Source organism: Balearica regulorum, chromosome 18 (genome assembly GCF_011004875.1).
Source record: "Balearica regulorum gibbericeps isolate bBalReg1 chromosome 18, bBalReg1.pri, whole genome shotgun sequence".
Lineage (NCBI taxonomy): Eukaryota > Metazoa > Chordata > Aves > Gruiformes > Gruidae > Balearica > Balearica regulorum.
This window is the reverse complement of record NC_046201.1, coordinates 11141997-11158195: the sequence shown is the minus strand read 5'-3', so window position 1 is coordinate 11158195 and position 16199 is coordinate 11141997. Positions and strand designations below refer to the sequence as shown.

Here is a 16199-nt window from a genome sequence, read left to right as displayed (position 1 = left end):
TGAAGAGATGAAAAACAGTGGGAGATGCAAAGTGAAGCAACCCCTCTGGAGCCACCAGCACTGTGCAGAATTAGGACTTTCATTAGGACCTTTTGGGTCACCTGACTTCTTAGTTTAATCGAGGGCAGGTATCTATTATTCCTGCCTACCTCCTCCTAGATCTCACTTCATAGCAGGTGCCATCGAAATGCTTGCTACGCAGAGGGATTTTCTGTGTTACTTGTAATGGACTTCTTGTACCCATAATGTCTGATGCTGTAAGAATTACCACTGCTGGGGAGAAATATTTGCTTTTTAGACATTTAGGCTGTTGTGTAAGCTCTATTGTACCAAAACAACTGTAGTCTTAACCTAGTTTGGAGCCAACTCTACACATTTCTTGTTTAGCTTACTGGTTTTGTGCTTCTGACCTTCATTATCTTTTGTGAAGTGGATCAACAACCTCCCCTACCAGACTCTTCCATCCCTATCTTGTCTGTGAAATAATGTTTGTTACTGTTCAAAAATTACCACAGCTGAATTCACAAATCATGTTTGTGGGTGAAGTATCTGTTGTTAGCATTTTCAGATAGGCACATATATCCATACATCCACCTGTCCATGTCTCTTGCCATCACTGTGACCTCACCTCATTCTACACAATTACCTGTAATAAATAGATCTATCTGCACCAGAGTCCGTACAAACCTCACCCATTCACTCTCTGTCCTGGGGAGAAATCCATTTTGTTGGGTTTCTTTGTAATCTCTTACTTCAAATGCAGCCCTAGTGAGAGAGATTTGGCAAACAAGTGATTAAGCAAAACCATAAATTAGATTTGTCTTGATTTAGTCTCACCAAGGGACTCACTTAGCACCATCCATCCTCTGCTTGATGTCCCCCAGCTACGGTGAGGACATGAAAAACTCTTCCAGGCATCACAGATACAACATACCTGAACCAATAGCAAGATGCAAGAAATACAGTATATGTCTCTCTGCAATTGCTATAGTATGTTACCATATAACCATGTTGAGATGCCTATACCTTTATGTTATGGCCCCACATACTGTCTGAGGATCAACACCTACTTGCCATGGTTAAGGCGGGCATCAGCCACCCCCTCCCAGTCTGGGACTGGGGTCCAGCAGAGACCTGAGGGACTGGTACAACCTTCAGCAGGTCTCTCTCCTCCTCCTCCAATCCTCTACACAGTGAATCTGACCCACAGCCCTCTGAAGCTGCAGTTGTAGACATCTATTCAGGTTTCCCTCCATTTCTCCTACAGAAATTAAATCAGATGTGGAGAAAGCGGAGCAGTGCCTTGAATGTGAATGCCTTTCCCTTCACCCTCCTGGTACAGAGCTCGTGTTCCTGTAACTCACCCATCAAGACAAACCCCCCAAGATCCCTTCCTGCAATCCAATAAATAATAATAATAACCATTCTAACCGTTCTACCAACTCATATTTCTGCAAGCTGGCACTGATTTATTTTTTTGGCTCTTGCATCTGAAATAACTGAAAATATTCAACGGGATAATGAAAAATCTCACTTTTAATTCTGAAGTGAAGTTTGCCAACCTGGAAGGTCTTTAATAATGATTTTCTGATGAACATACACTCACTGGGTCTCCACTTGGTAGCTACATTTTGATTAAATCCCTCTATATCTGTATATCATATATGCAAATATAATTATAATTAGCTGGCTGTGTGTGAACAGTACAAATTCAGGGATTGTGCTCCTAATACAACTAAATAGGACAGTTCAGTGAAAACTACACCCACGCAAAGGGGATTTTGCTTCTGGTGCAGAGCAGAGCAGGAGTGCTCACAAGTACTTTTACCGTATTTTTGTCTGGGGTTTCCCAGCTGGAAATGTCCGTGCTTGCACTGAATCCCTTGCAGGCAACGAGTCTGGCTCCCCCAGGAAGCACCACAACCGCTGCTCTGCCTCTGTATGGATAGACTGTAACCTATGTGTGTTCATGTTATAGGGCTGATAGCTACAGGAGCTATCAGCCTTAAGACGGTGCACTGAAGGTCTGGTGTTCTCAGCCAGAGAGAAGAGGGCATGGCCAGGAAAATCTGGCTGGAGGCAGTGACCTTTCATGCCAGAATTAAAGATTAAATTAAATGCTTCCTGCGTGCACTGGAATACCTAGACATACCGGTATCTCCTCCCATAAGTCAGGCACCGTTAGGTGCAGTTCCTGAAACTTGAGGCTCCCCCAGGTTTGGGTCGGAGTGCAGAACTGGGGGTCTGCTGCAGAGCTCCCTGGGCAGGGTGGCCACAGCTCTGTCTTACAGAGATGCAGCCCCAGGAGCCAAGTGCCTGAATCTCATGCTCCATAGGTAAGACTACACATCTTTCATCAAGCGCTGGACATGATGTGAAGGACTCTTAAAGAGTGGGTCCAGCTGCATTGGGATTTGGTGAAAATTACATCAACAGGGACTAAGCGGAGCAGGCAGTGTTAAGAGCAATGCTCTTGTTTTCAAGTGCACTCTCAGCCCCCATTGACCCTATGCAAGTAGCAGCTATATGCCATTATGCAGAAATGCGATAACCCCAACTCTTTTGTGGTATATCCCAAACAGGACTGCAGTTCCCAGATCCCCAAATAATGGGCGGGGAGGGGGGGGGAGGGGACGGACACCTGAAGAATGTTTGAAATTACAGGATGGTCAGCATAAATAAAAGCCAACTCTGGAGTTCCTCCTGTACACCATGGTACCTCTGGATCCATTCCCATGGGCTCCTGTGGTGGTACAAAGCCAGTGCAAATGAAAAGAGAGCTGGGTTCCTGATAAATATACATATACATAAACGTATGTATATAAACATATCTATATCTGTATATTATTATTTTGCTATGAAACAGCGGTCTTTAATTCTTTGTCTGTGCTCCCTAGCGTCCCATCCAACTAGATTGTAACATATTCCATATTGGCTTGTTGGGGAAAGAAAAAAAAAAAAAAAAAAAGGTCTCTGCTTTATCTTTTCCTGGTTTGCATTTCCCAAGGAAGAACCACTTGCAAAATAAAATCATGTTTGAACTGCATGTGATTTTTTATTAACCAGAACAAATTAATACAAACTTCAGGTCATGGTCCAAATAGCGAAGAAAGTAAAAGAAAGGAAGAACAGAGCAGAGCTAAAGGGTTGCCTAGGGCGTATGACTTCATAGCTGCTGACATGTCAAAAGTATGGGTCTGTACCACAGGGTGGGGACAGACACACTTTAGGACGCGCTTGTAGACTCAGAGGTGATCTCTAGATGGGATTTCATGGTGAATGGAAGATACGGCTGAACTAACGGACAGGAAATATTTTAACCAAGAAAATGCAAATAGAGTTTTTGGGAAGAAATTAGGGGCGGAGGGTCAGGAGAGAAAGGAAAAAGGTTGTGTTTGATCTTTCTGAATCAGCATTTAATAGGAAGAAGCCCAGGCACTGCCTGCTCTCCGTTCTGAGGTATGGGCTAGCCGTACTTCAACACTGAAAACACCCTGAAAACCAGACACCTCCTGCTCTCTGACCTATTTGTTTAATAAGTTGGGATCAAGTTCAAGCAAGAGCTACACATGGCTCTCTAAGGAAAGTGACTTAAATGTGGTCAGCACTGAGCCAACCTTCTTATCAAATATGACCATTGGACCAAACGAAATCTGACCGCCACATCTGGAATGAAACAGCTGGCAACCAAGTGGGAGTGGAAGGGGGAGCAGGATGGGTAAAAACTCTTCCATAAGGCTGTTTCATTTCAACAATGTCAAAAGATTTTGCTTCAAATGTCATGTTGATTAATTTCATTTTGACTTTTATATTAAAACACTAATTGTATTATATATAAATGTTGACATTCTATGAATATATTAATACATTAATATTGTGGTATATTATAATAGTCAATATAAAATGAATGGAAATGACAGTGCACATACCAGGTGTGTGAGCCCTATCAAAAATGAAACTTCTCATGGGCCCAAACATTTTCAGAATTTCTTTCCACCTCCTATTTCATCTGTTCCTCCCACATTGGATCAGCTCAATCTGTCTTACAGAGATCTGCAAGGAAGAAAAAGCTTGTAGGTTGGCTTCTAGCAATTGCACAGCCTGTACAGGTTCCCCCCGTCCTCACATATCCCAGGGCAGAAGACCTTTGGACAGAAGACCTGTGTCTTCAGTCTTGTTTTAAATGTGTGGCCCTTTTTCACATCCTCTTTCTCATGTTTTCAGCTCCAGGTTCATGGGGTCCCTTCCTCCATGCACCCTCCAGCCCATCATGCCCAGCACAGCACTTTTAGTGCAAAGATCCACCGTCATTCCTCTGCTAATGACACCAAGAGGAACAGGAGACAGTGCAACTGCTCAGGTAGTGCTATGAGAAACAGAAAACCCAAAGCAAAATTCAATGAATCCGCAAAAAAGTTTGATTTTTGACTGAACTCTATCTGGCCTTTGTACATGATTTATGACAGAACTTTGCTGTAGTTAAGTACCCACTAACACTCATTTTTTTTCAAGCATCAAGAACTGCTTTGAAATAGGGTCCCCTCCATCACATGGAAAATATGGTCACATTTTTCCTTAATTTTTAAACAGAACTAAAAAGAAAAAAAAATGTTTGGGCCTCTTGGTTTTTGGAAAACAAAACCTTTTTTTTTTTTCCAGTTGAATCCTTAAAATCTGTTGCCAAAACCCCAAAGCTTTTGGATTTTTGTCCAAAAAATAATACAATTGGGTTTTGAGGTATTCTTTTGGCAAGAAAGCAACATTTTGAGGCGAGCAGATGCTTTCTGTAGGAAAATGTCATCTTGTCAAAAGCACAGTCTTCCTTCTTAAAGGACGTTTGTGTCAGAAAGCATTCGACCAGCTCTGTTAGCATCCCTTATCCTCTTCCAGGGATAAGTGACACGGTAACTGCTTTTTAAAAAGATGAGCCTTCCAAGAATAGTTACTGAGGAATCATTAATTTTTGATCATAGCAGGGCTTGGTACATAGGATTACAAAAGGAGCCAGTCTTATATTCCAAACCATAGAATACACCTATAACATGGCATACAATTGCTGTTAATAAAGTGACTCCATACTTAAATGCAATTCCTCTGTTGTATAAATATATATTTCCTCGGCAGGACATTGTGGTTACTTTAAGAAGCTGGAAGACATCAGAGCATCTCGTTCCAAGCTTGGCATTGAACAAGAAGCCACCAGAATTAAATCAAAGTGCTTCTTTCTGGCAGGCAAAGCAAGTGTAATGAAAATTCCAGCCTTGATCCTTTGCCAGTGGCAGGCAGCAAATTGAGTGCATGCCTACCACTCCCAAACTGAAGTCCCTCAGTCTTGCCCGGGATGCCAACTACCAGAAGTACAAAAGATGAAAACAGTCTGCCAGACACAGCAAACCAAAGCACTCTCTTCATTAAGAGGAGCTTATTAATTTCTTCCAGCTCCAACGATGAGCAAATCCATCCTACTTGATCTTGTTGGGACTAATGAAGGGAGGCTGACTGCTCATGGTGAACTTGGTATTCCAGGAAAGCTTTTGAGGTGTTTCCTCCAGCCACCAGGACCTGCCCCAATCCCCCCACAAAAGATACAGACTCTTTCCAACTGCAAGGATCAAGATCACTGCAGTTACAAAGGCAATATCCAGTGAGGTTGGCTGGAGAACCAAGGAGAAATGTCACCAGGAGGAGAGGAGACCGAGTTTGGAGAGGAGGCAGGTTCACCAGGCTGGGTTGCTCTCTCTCAGTCTCAAAGATCTGAGTAATATCAATTATTAAGAGGAAGTGAAGCTGCCTTTCTTCAAAGCAAATATATCCTAATGGTGGTATGTGGTATATACGCTGCACCTGGTGCTGCGGGACCGCGGCAGACTGTCTGCTGCACCAACCCGGGCAGCTCCCCCTCCGCTGATGATAGAGGCAGGCATGGTCCAACCACTCCAGACAGTAAGGAGCCTCAAATGTGCACCCAAACCCCCAAAACAGAGGCATCACAGCAGTCACAAAAATTAAGTGGGCAATTTGTGTTTGAGAGCAATATTCAGATCACCTGCCTTTTGATGCTGGCGTGCTGAGATTTCCCAACTCACTGACGAGTCCCTCCACCCCAGGTCTCCTCTTACCCTCAGTCTACATGAAAAACACACCCACGCACACCTACAGTGAACAATGCTTCTCCCACCACCCACGTGGGTCACCTGAGCCTTGAGCCTGGCCCAAGCCATCTGATGGGAGAGGGGCAAAGCCAAAATCTTGAGTTAGCTGGAGAGAATCACACTTTGCTTTCATATGCCTTGTGCCTCCAGAGCAACTCCACTGAGGGTACGGAATTGTTCCAAATTAATAGAAATGAGGCTAAAAAGCAAACTTTTCATGCTGGCCTGATGTAGCTGCAGTTAAAAGCTTGGGAGTATTGTTACAGCAGTGGATTCGGAGGTGAGGGGGGCAAGGGGAGGGTTTTCCAACTGCCTCAGCCCCATTTTTTAGGGATTGCAGTCAGAATAAGATTAGATCAATACTGAGTGCTTTTGAAGGTGCTATCCTGCACTGAACAAGAAAGCAAAGCTTTGAAAATACTGAACAAAAAAGGGGCCCTTTGAGATTTTTATTTGAAAGTTGTAAGAATAGCATGTCCTGATAGCATGTCCTGGCTTTAGAAAACACCGGCAGCTGTCTTTATCTATACATTTATTTCAAGAAATGTGGCCATTTAATAATTAATGTCTATAAGTGCCTAGCTATGAAAATGCAAAATGAAATATTAAATAGAGTCAGTACCAAATGCAAGACTTCTGAAAGGGAACGAATGAGACCCATGTCATTCCCCTATTCCCAGGGAACAGCTCCAAGGATCTAGAGCAGAATGAATCCAAGTGAATGAACACGAAGTGCTTGGTAGCAGGAGAAAGGTGGGTCACTGATATTATTGTTGAAAACATCTCACAAAGAGGGACAAACAGGAGACAAATCACTCCTAGCCTTGCTCTCTGTGCCAAATTTAGCCCAAATTTTGACCAGGCATCTTATCTGGGTCACAAATTGGTGAGGTCTGTGGCTGAGTATGAATAATGAAGAGTGCAGCTCATGGAGATAGCAGCACAGGCTGAGATGCATGTTTAACCTCCCTCCTCATCCTTTCATATGCTCCCGATCCACTTCTGAGAGAGAGGATGCTTTGGAGTGACCTGAGAGTAATCAGCCTGAAGTCAGAGCGAACCATTTCTAGTACCACTGCTGGCAAGAGCCAAGGTTATTAATTGTCTCAAGACTAAGAAAACCTGGGCAGGATGTTGATACAGATATCAGGAATGTTTAGAGTAATAAACAGCTTGGAAGTAAAGTTAAACCTCACACTCCAGAGCTCAAACAAATCACTATTAGAAACCAAGCTGAAATTGCTGTGGGTTACAGGTAACCATGTTTCTGCTTTCGCTAGGAATTTTACATCTTTGTTTGGCAGAAGTAGCAGTTTTGGGAAGACTAATTTGTTCAGGTTTTCCTGGACATTTCTCTTGGAGATTCAGGGGGGTTACCTGTGTTTCTGGTTTTCCAGGATTCCTGATTGGAGAAGATGTGTAGTGTTTCCAGCCAGGCTGATGACTAGCAAAGCATGTGCAAACCCAACAAACAGTATGTTTGTGGTAGATCCAACATTTCTGGTAAGTGCGGGCCTTACCACAAGTGTATCACAGCAGTGCCAGCTGCACATCAGCCTCCAGGAAGCCTGGTCATGAGCCCCACAGCTCACATCTGTCTCGGAAACCCTCAACAAATGTGCAGCAGCGCCGGGTACTGGTATTCAGACGTAAGGTGCTGGGCTTGACAGCTCTGTTCCCATGTCTAAACTCTTCTCTGCGACCTCACAAAGCACTGCTTCATGGTATGCAAGTACAGCAGTGTGCCCCACCATATGGACTTTGGTTTCTACCTATACATAGTTACCTCCATGGTGAGACTGTCCTGCCATCCTCTACCTCTGAGAATACGTGCTGCCAGCAAAAAATCCCAGCTGATAGGTGCTACACTGCTGTTCGCAGTGGGATAGGAGCAAACGCAGACATACAGAGCATGAGGAGCAGCCTGCAAAGCAGAAAGATGTGGCTTTTATGTGGGATGCACTGCAGTCGTTTCCAGCAGGCAGCAGGAACTGATCAAAACATGAGATTTGCAGGGGAAAGTAAAGACACTGCATTGACCATGAGCAGAAGAAGGAATCAGCTCTGGGCACGGGGCATCTCTCCCTCACTTGGGTTTTATAGTCCAATTCCACACATCAAAAAGTGCTTCCTTGAAAGTAAGAAGAGACTCTGGAATCCCATTTCATAACATGGGGCCAAATTTTCAGCTGGCTGCAATCTCCATAAACGCAACCCAGCAAACTTACAACCAGTTCAAATATGTCTTGTTCAGCTTGAAAATGAGAACCTTCTCCATATGTTTACCCTCCAACCTCTCACAACGAAGGAAAGCACGAAGTATCTGAATCATCCCCAGCCAACTGTATATTCGTTATTTTCTGTATTTATTTCCAATTCCAGGATTAAGAAAATTACTCCAGTACTATGACATCCATACAATTAAATGTATCATTTTCCCATCAACTGCCTGTCTGTGCCAAGCTGGGCAGCCCCGATCCCGTCACCATATGGAATGCATCTCTGCCTGCACAAGACTCAAACGTGACAATTAGAAACGGGCTGGGTTTTCCCCCTGCCACCATAAGCAACAAAGCACTCTGGAAGTATTTAGTGGGGCTGAGAGAACTTCATTGTATTAGCAGAGCAAAGGGTATTTTATCAGCCCTTTCAAGTGGACTGAACCGTGAGCCTTAACTGATAGCACCCACCGGAGGTGACATGGAGGGACCCATGTGGAGTCTGTTGCACAAGTCTTCCTGTCCTAAGCAAGACCAATGGCCCTGTGAGCTCCACAGTAGCTCCTAGGTCCCTGCTTAGGGATGTCCCCTACCCTCAGTATCTCCCCTCCAGCCACATACTGGCAGAGAATGTTACACAGAAAGATCCAAAATTTAGGAAATTATGGAGTAGTCAGTCCCCATGGCCATTTGGCTGGGGCTTTCCTAGACACCTATCAGAGATGAGGTGAATCCTGATTGCTTTAAAGACCCCTAAGAGCTCCATTTCAAAGCAATATCATATACAATATCCCAAAAGCTATTTGAAGGTACCAGCTTTTGCTCCCTATCCCCTTTGCTAAAACAGAACTCGTTCTCCAGTAAAACAGCTCCATGAAGGTCTAGATGCAAAGCAAGTGCTTTGCACAGTTCAAAAGAGCACAAAAAGACTGTTCCTTTCCCAGAGTTACTGCAGATCCTGCTTCTCTCATGCCCATCTTCCAGCAAATGGTCTCTGGAGAAAAGGGGACTCGCTAATCTGCAGGTAAGACTGCGCTGCCAAGGCTGAGCAACAGCAGTTGCTTGCACAGACATGGACATGATAGAGGAATTAACCTGAGCTGCTCTGCACTTGCTGAACCAGGTCTGACCTTCTCTTTTGCAACCTCCTGAGATGACCTTGATCTTGTTCATGTTCCCACTGCTCCTGAGGTTGGGTTACACCCTTGGTTCTGGACTCTGTTTTAAGTCTCCCATGAATAACAGTGTCAGATCTTCACACAGCTATCTCAGGAATGTGGCCAGGCTGATCTCCATGCTTACTCAAGGTGACATTGATTCATTCTCCCTCTTACTGGCCAGATTACATTATGAGAATATACTTCATAACATCCTTGTTCATCCACCACCACCACCCAGCTCCCATCCCTGACCTCCACCTTTCATCAGCCCCCAACTCTGGGATTTAGGGTTTTCGCATCAACAGAACATGCAACCAGAGGCACTTCGGTTTTGGGAACAGGGTGAGAGATTACATTGAGAGAAGCATCAGAGGTCAGGTTTTGAACTCAGGTTCTATCCCTACACTCCAATCACTTCATGTTCACACACCAATACAGAAACCAGGCATACCTCCAGGGAAGGCAAAAGAGTCGGGTGTGGGAGGACCATCCCCAGATTCAGACCCCAAGATCCAGCCAAAGAGGAGGAATTGCATCTTAAGTGATTTGCAGAAATTGCTTTCACATCCAAACCCCTCATATGGGACTGCAGCCTAGTGTCTGCTATGGCCTGGACCCACACCACCTCCCGGAGTATCTGTGCTTAAGGCAACACTGAAAAAGAGACGTTTCTTCTTAACCGCAGAGGTGATCTATTTATAATATGTGGCTGAAAGGTGTTTAGGCAAAGGACTAGGGTGTGTGAAACACATCCAGGTCTTTGTTTTTTCCAGGCTTCTGGGGAGAGCTTAAATAAAGGATTCAGCTTTGGAAAAAGAAAAAAAAGCAAGGAAGAAAAAGACAGATAGGCATCTGGAGTGCTGAACAAGGCCCTCTCCTCAGGCTGACCTAGTTACAGTATTTGGGGAGAGCACTGCAATCCTGTTCAACAGGAGGAACAAGCAGCCAAGGGCTGAATTCAGCCTCGGAGTAAACATATACAGCTCTCACCACGTAAGCTCTGCATGTTTCCACCAGGTCTCCATCTGATCATGATCATCAAGAGCTGCAAACGTCCCATCCAGCACAGAAGTGGCAATCCGGAGCGAGTGCTTCTGCCCACACAACACCAGGAGAGCTCAGATAGAGCATCCCCATGGCTGATTTATGTGTCCATGGCTGAAGGAGGGCAGCTCTCCCCAGTCCAGCCCTGCGGCTCCTTTTGCGGCTCCTGTGCACAAACAATAGGGAGGACAAACAATAGGGAGGACAAACAAACAGGCAGTGCCTCTGCCAAGGGAAACAGCAGCCGCAGCAGCTGTACCTCTCCCCTGCTCCATGTGTGGCCCCGGAGACGTGAGTCTTCTGGCATCGACGTGCCGCACCACAGCCCGTGCTCAAGTCAAAGCTGCTGGGGCAGAGCTGTGCCCTGCTCCCCCCCTCCATGTCCAGCTTTTGCTGTGGGTGTTCCTCACCGCAGGGCAAAGGAGGTTTTGCATGAAACTCATGGCAGTACACGGGTGGAAGGGAGGGCAAGACCAGCCACACAAAGCTCCTGCCATTGCACAATCGCTTGCTGGGGGCAAGGGCTGCCAGGCTCTGCAAAAGGCTCTGCAAAGCCAGGAGAGGGTTGGTTCGACTCTTTGGTGCAGTAAGGTTCATGCTTGGATATATTTCTTGGGGTTTTTTTTGCCTAGGCACTGAATGGAGGAAGCAGAGTGGTTAAAGCCTGTGTCTGCAGATGTGGGGCATGAATCTGAGATGTGAGCTCATGCCAAAGGCCACCTTCTTACAACTTGGGTAGGGGAATCTAAGGTAGAAGGACACAAACGCTACCTCATTATATGGCACTGGACAGAGAAGTCAGACATCTTCAACCTGGCTCAGGGAAGCAAATCGAGCTCTCGACAAAACTCCTTTTAGCGTGAAGCAGGGAAAACACCAAAAAACCTTGGAAATTAACTGAAACTCTAGTTCACTGCCTATATTGTCCCAAATGCTGACAAAGGGGCCCACCTTCAAGTGAAATAATTGCTGAAAGGTTGGCGCACTTCCTGAAAATCAAACCTATTTTTCAAGCTTAAAAAAAAGGAGCTAAAAGTAGTGACCACAGGACTTTCTTTGCAGGTTGAAGTCCATGCACAGGCTGCCCTGGGAGAGCTGAGGCAAAGTGCAGGTTTGATTAGACATTGCCAAACAAAACTGCTGGGATTTTTTGATACTTGACTTTTTCAGCTTGCTACTAATAACCTTTTACCAAAACCAATTTCAATTTAAAATCATGCTATTTACAGTGAAAGATGTCAGCCTGAATGCTTCCTGAGATCTGGCTTTTGTTCATGTAAGATCACACCTTGCTTCCAAAAGGCAACGTTTTGTAAAGCAAATTGCTCAAGGTATTTTGGCATGAAGCCTTCCAGTTGTGAACAGGAGAGTAACACAGGCAACACAGAGGCAAGATAAACAAAAAGACTGTTTTGGAAACATGGGTTTAAATCAGTGTTTTGGCCATTGTGCTGGTTCAGAGATGAGTTGTGCAGTTCTTGCCCAATGCAGAACAAAGCAGGGAAAATTATCTCTGATTAAAAGGGGTCAGAGGCAGGAATTTCTGAACTGAAAAAATGAAGTCAAAGAGAAGAAGTCAGAGTGGACTCTCAGGAAGGGGTCAAAGAGGAGAAAGCTGGTTAGTCACAGACAAAACAAGCCCCAACATCTCTATCAGCGAGGCCTTGGAGAGATGCCGTGTACTGTAAACGCCACCTCCCAGGTCAGTGTCCTTCAATTCATGACCAGGACAATTTGTACTGTTAATTTTGCTGCAAGGGATGTGCACTCTGGACTGACAAGAAACCCAGTATTTGCTGTAACAGCCTCTCCCACCCGATAAGAACTGCCCTTGGGACAATCCCATCAGCCTCCTAAATAACCAGACCTCCTGTTAGTCCTCAGTGACACCCCAATAAGCAATTTATTTCCTATTAGGTCTTAAGACAGTTCACAATATGCCAGTAGACTGCAGCACATCGTGGCAGACCAAAGCCACATTTCTATTAATATCTTCACCCTCTCCTCCCCCAAAAAACCCTGCTCAATTTTTCTTCATTATAAGCACAGAAAAGCCTGGCCTAATAAAAGTAAAGGCTAAGGAGCAAAGGCAGGACTTCTTTTCAGATCTGAACACTGAAATATCTCATGGTCCTTCAGGGATCTTGGCACCCTTCAAACCTTGTCTTGCTCTGCAGCAAGTCCCCAGAATATTGCAAATCTAAGCAAAAAAGCCAACCCCAACAAAAAGCCCAGCTCCTCATTGTTCCAAACCAAAACCAGATTCTTTCTCTTTTAAAAAAAATCTCATCAATGTAGATGAAAAATGTAAGTTTGGGAAGAAAATGTGTGGCCTGCTGATAAGATTTTGGGCTTTTTTATTAAAACAAACCAACAAGGCTGGACTGAAATGCAGCTTCGTCTGCATTTTCCTTTGCTGCTCAACTTAAGACTGCATCCACACAGTTTGGATCCCTCCAGTCTGAAAAGCCACAGATGGCTTGCTAAATGTAACCTAGAGCTGTGCCCGAGCCCCTCTTCCCCCAGTAGCCCTGTCCCGTGTTTATGGGGATGTGGAGAGCCAGCAATACCCTCTGGACCTTAAATATTCCTGCTGGGCTGCAGATGCCACCTTGAGAGAGGCCTGCTCGCCCTGCCAACCAGCCGATGTCCGTGGGCGCAGGCTGGGCAGAGCCCATTTGGCCATTTGCTTCCACGAGAACCATTGAAGACAAACCCCCCAGCTGCAGCATAGAGGTGATGCTGAGGTCTGCACCCACCATGGGGTCTAAGGCATGGGTGCTCACATCCATCACAAGATCAAGCGCATGAAGACAAGAACAAGACAAGGGAGTAGCAGGTGTCTAACAGACCCAAGACATTCTGCTGATGTCCAGCCCCTTTCTTCTGCTGCCTCTCAGTGTGGTGTCCACCTCCCAAACCCACCTGGGAACCCGTGGCAGCCCCAGGGTGCTGAGAGAAAATGCCACCCATAAGGCAGCTGTACTGGGGTAAAGCCATGTTTTTCTTTGAGGGTCACTGAGAAAGGAAGGTCCTTTTTTGTTGGTGATGAACAGGCAGTTTGTCCTTGCTCAGCACAGAACGTGCCTCCTGCTGCCCCGTGTCACGTGTGCAAGCAGAGGTGGCACAGTCTGCCCCAAGTCTGATAAAGGCACACTATGCAGTCCAAACAAAGATAACTCCAGGGGCATCAGGTCAGAAAAAGCTGGGGGTTTTTTTCCCTTCAGGGTGAGCCCCGGGAAAAGAAGAGCCAGACTTGTTTCAGGCCAAGAGGGAACTTGTATAAAGAGCCTTTCTCCATGCCCACCGGGATGCTAAAGGCTTATAGCAACTTTCCCCAAAACAAAAAGCAGCAATGAGTGAAAGCGCAAAGAATTGACTGTTCCAGGCGACAGAGCATCCACTGGTAGGAAGTGAATCAGCATTGATCAAAGGGGAAGGGCAAGCCTTGAACGATGCAAAAGCCAGTCCCACTGTTCCTCCCCAGCAGCCAGAACAGGTTGCACGAGGAGTCAGCTGGGAACTTTCTACTGGAGCTGGTTTTTTTCTGATAGAAAAGAACATTTCTACAAAGCTAAACTACATCATGGGAAATGCTCTTTTTTTTTTTTTTCCCCAACCAAACTGATTTTTTCATCTGGCAAATCAAATCGAAGCATTTCCTTTTGGACTAGTTTAAGCCAAAAAGGAACGTTTCATTCTGTTGGAATTACCTGAAACATTCTATTTTAAAATGTGGCTCTAAAAAAAAAAAATCAGCTCCATTTCCCTGTTAGCTTATTACCTAATGGAAAGTTCCTTCTCCCAGAAGCTCCTCTTTTCCACCTAGGACTGATCCCACTATAAAACTACTTCTCCCATCAAACCCCCCTCCCAGCAGCACCAGTACCACACGCTTGAGGAGCCATTTCATCCCGCCGGACCCCCGGCACAGCAGATTTCTGAACAAACATCTCCACAACTCAGCACGGCAAAGCAGAAGATGGGACCCAGGCTTACAGTATCATCCATCCCCCAAAGCTATCTTTTCAGCTATATCTAATGTTCCTTTAAAAAGTCTTTCGGCTCCATTAATAATCTAAACAGATACCGGGGGTCTAATTAGCAGGCTAATTGGAGAGCACAGTTAGCCATGTACTCAGGCAAGAATCACAGTGAATATTTTGACAGCAGGAATGAGCAAAGAAGAAACATTCGTTTGCACCTAGGGCCTTGTTTTTAGCACTGATTTATAGGCAAGGTGTCAGCCCCACAAACAGAGCCTTGGTACAAAGCAGCATTTGACCATAACGAGAAATAGCCAGGCTGAGGAACACCTAACCCCTCGGCTTCACCAACAAGGATTTTATACATGCGTACATTAATTTCATATCCCACACACTATTCAAAACAACTTTCCAAACAGCTTTCCAATTTGTGTGACATTGGGAAGGGGGGGTTAATTTTATAAGAGTTTCCAGAAGTTTCAATTATGTCATGTATGTGTCACACAAATGTATAGCGCAGGAAATAGCTGAATTTCAACACCTAAAATTAAAAATTTTCCAGGATAGCATTCCCCTTAGCAGCCTGAAGGAAAACATCCTCTTGTTTCACTCCTAGAGGTTAGCATTAGGTGAGAAATCCTATCAGAGACTGAAAGGTCCTTATAGTGTAGATCTCCTACGGTGTTAAGGGCTCTCTTTACCACTATAAACTCATGCCCGCACACACACACAACTCACCTCCGCGAGTAAATAATTCTAATTAAACATCAGTTTCTCTGCCTGAGAGTTTGAAATTATTACTAGTCTGCAAATGCATTTTGGGCTTTACTAACAGCTAAGTCTGTTCAAAAATGGGAATTTCCATTTTCTGCCCATTTTGGTCAGTTCAGCCTCAAATTGCACCTGTAGAGGTAACGACGCCTCCTGCTTCGCATCCTCTTTGAGCCAGGTGTCCTGCCCAGGCCGTGCCCCAGCCGCTCGCACAACAGCAACCCCAAGGCACGTCCTCAGGGACATACTCCAGGTCAGGGGGGGCTCTCAGGCAGTAAACACGAATTACTCTTGAACGGAAATTTTTCCATTCCATTTGAGAAATGAAATGTTTCACTAAACCTCGAGTGAAAGACGCTGGTATGTTTTTCCTGATGGGAATTTGTTTTTTAATCAAGGTTTTGATTTTGTGGGAAGCACTTTTTTTCTACTGAAACCCCTTCAGCAGCAAAATCCTTGGCAACTTCTCTCCTGGCTATTATATCAAAGCCACATTTGACTGATTTTAAAAGATGCCACAGCCTTGGGAACGCCACATGGCATTCACAGCACCACGCGTGCTCCAGCACTGTGGAAAGGCTGACAAGCGCGTGTCAGCCTGGTGCAAAAATCCATCTCTTCATTCAATGTAAGTGCTCTGCCAGACTGTGTTCGCTCTTGCTCAGAGATATGTGTGACTGGCAGTGGACATGCTCGGGGGCTTAAAGGATAATAGACATAAGTGGCACAATGCATCTTTGTTATGCAGTTGAGCATATGCCAGCAAAAATATATATATATTTTTTATTATTTTTTCCAAAAAAAAGGCATGTTTTGTGCACAAAAAGAGTCTCCATGTTGCAGACAGTTCAGGTGGTCATAGGTTCA

At 45.0% G+C, this 16199-nt stretch overlaps 1 long non-coding RNA gene across 1 annotated transcript; it reads right to left on the bottom strand.

Moving 5' to 3' along the window:
• Positions 1 to 699: 699 nt before the first annotated feature.
• LOC142604452 (uncharacterized) lies at positions 700 to 10873 on the bottom strand. The gene is made up of 3 exons (XR_012838331.1): positions 10522 to 10873; positions 3930 to 4053; positions 700 to 765 (listed from the first exon to the last, which is right to left on the bottom strand). It is a non-coding gene; the product is annotated as an uncharacterized LOC142604452 (long non-coding RNA).
• Positions 10874 to 16199: the final 5326 nt, after the last annotated feature.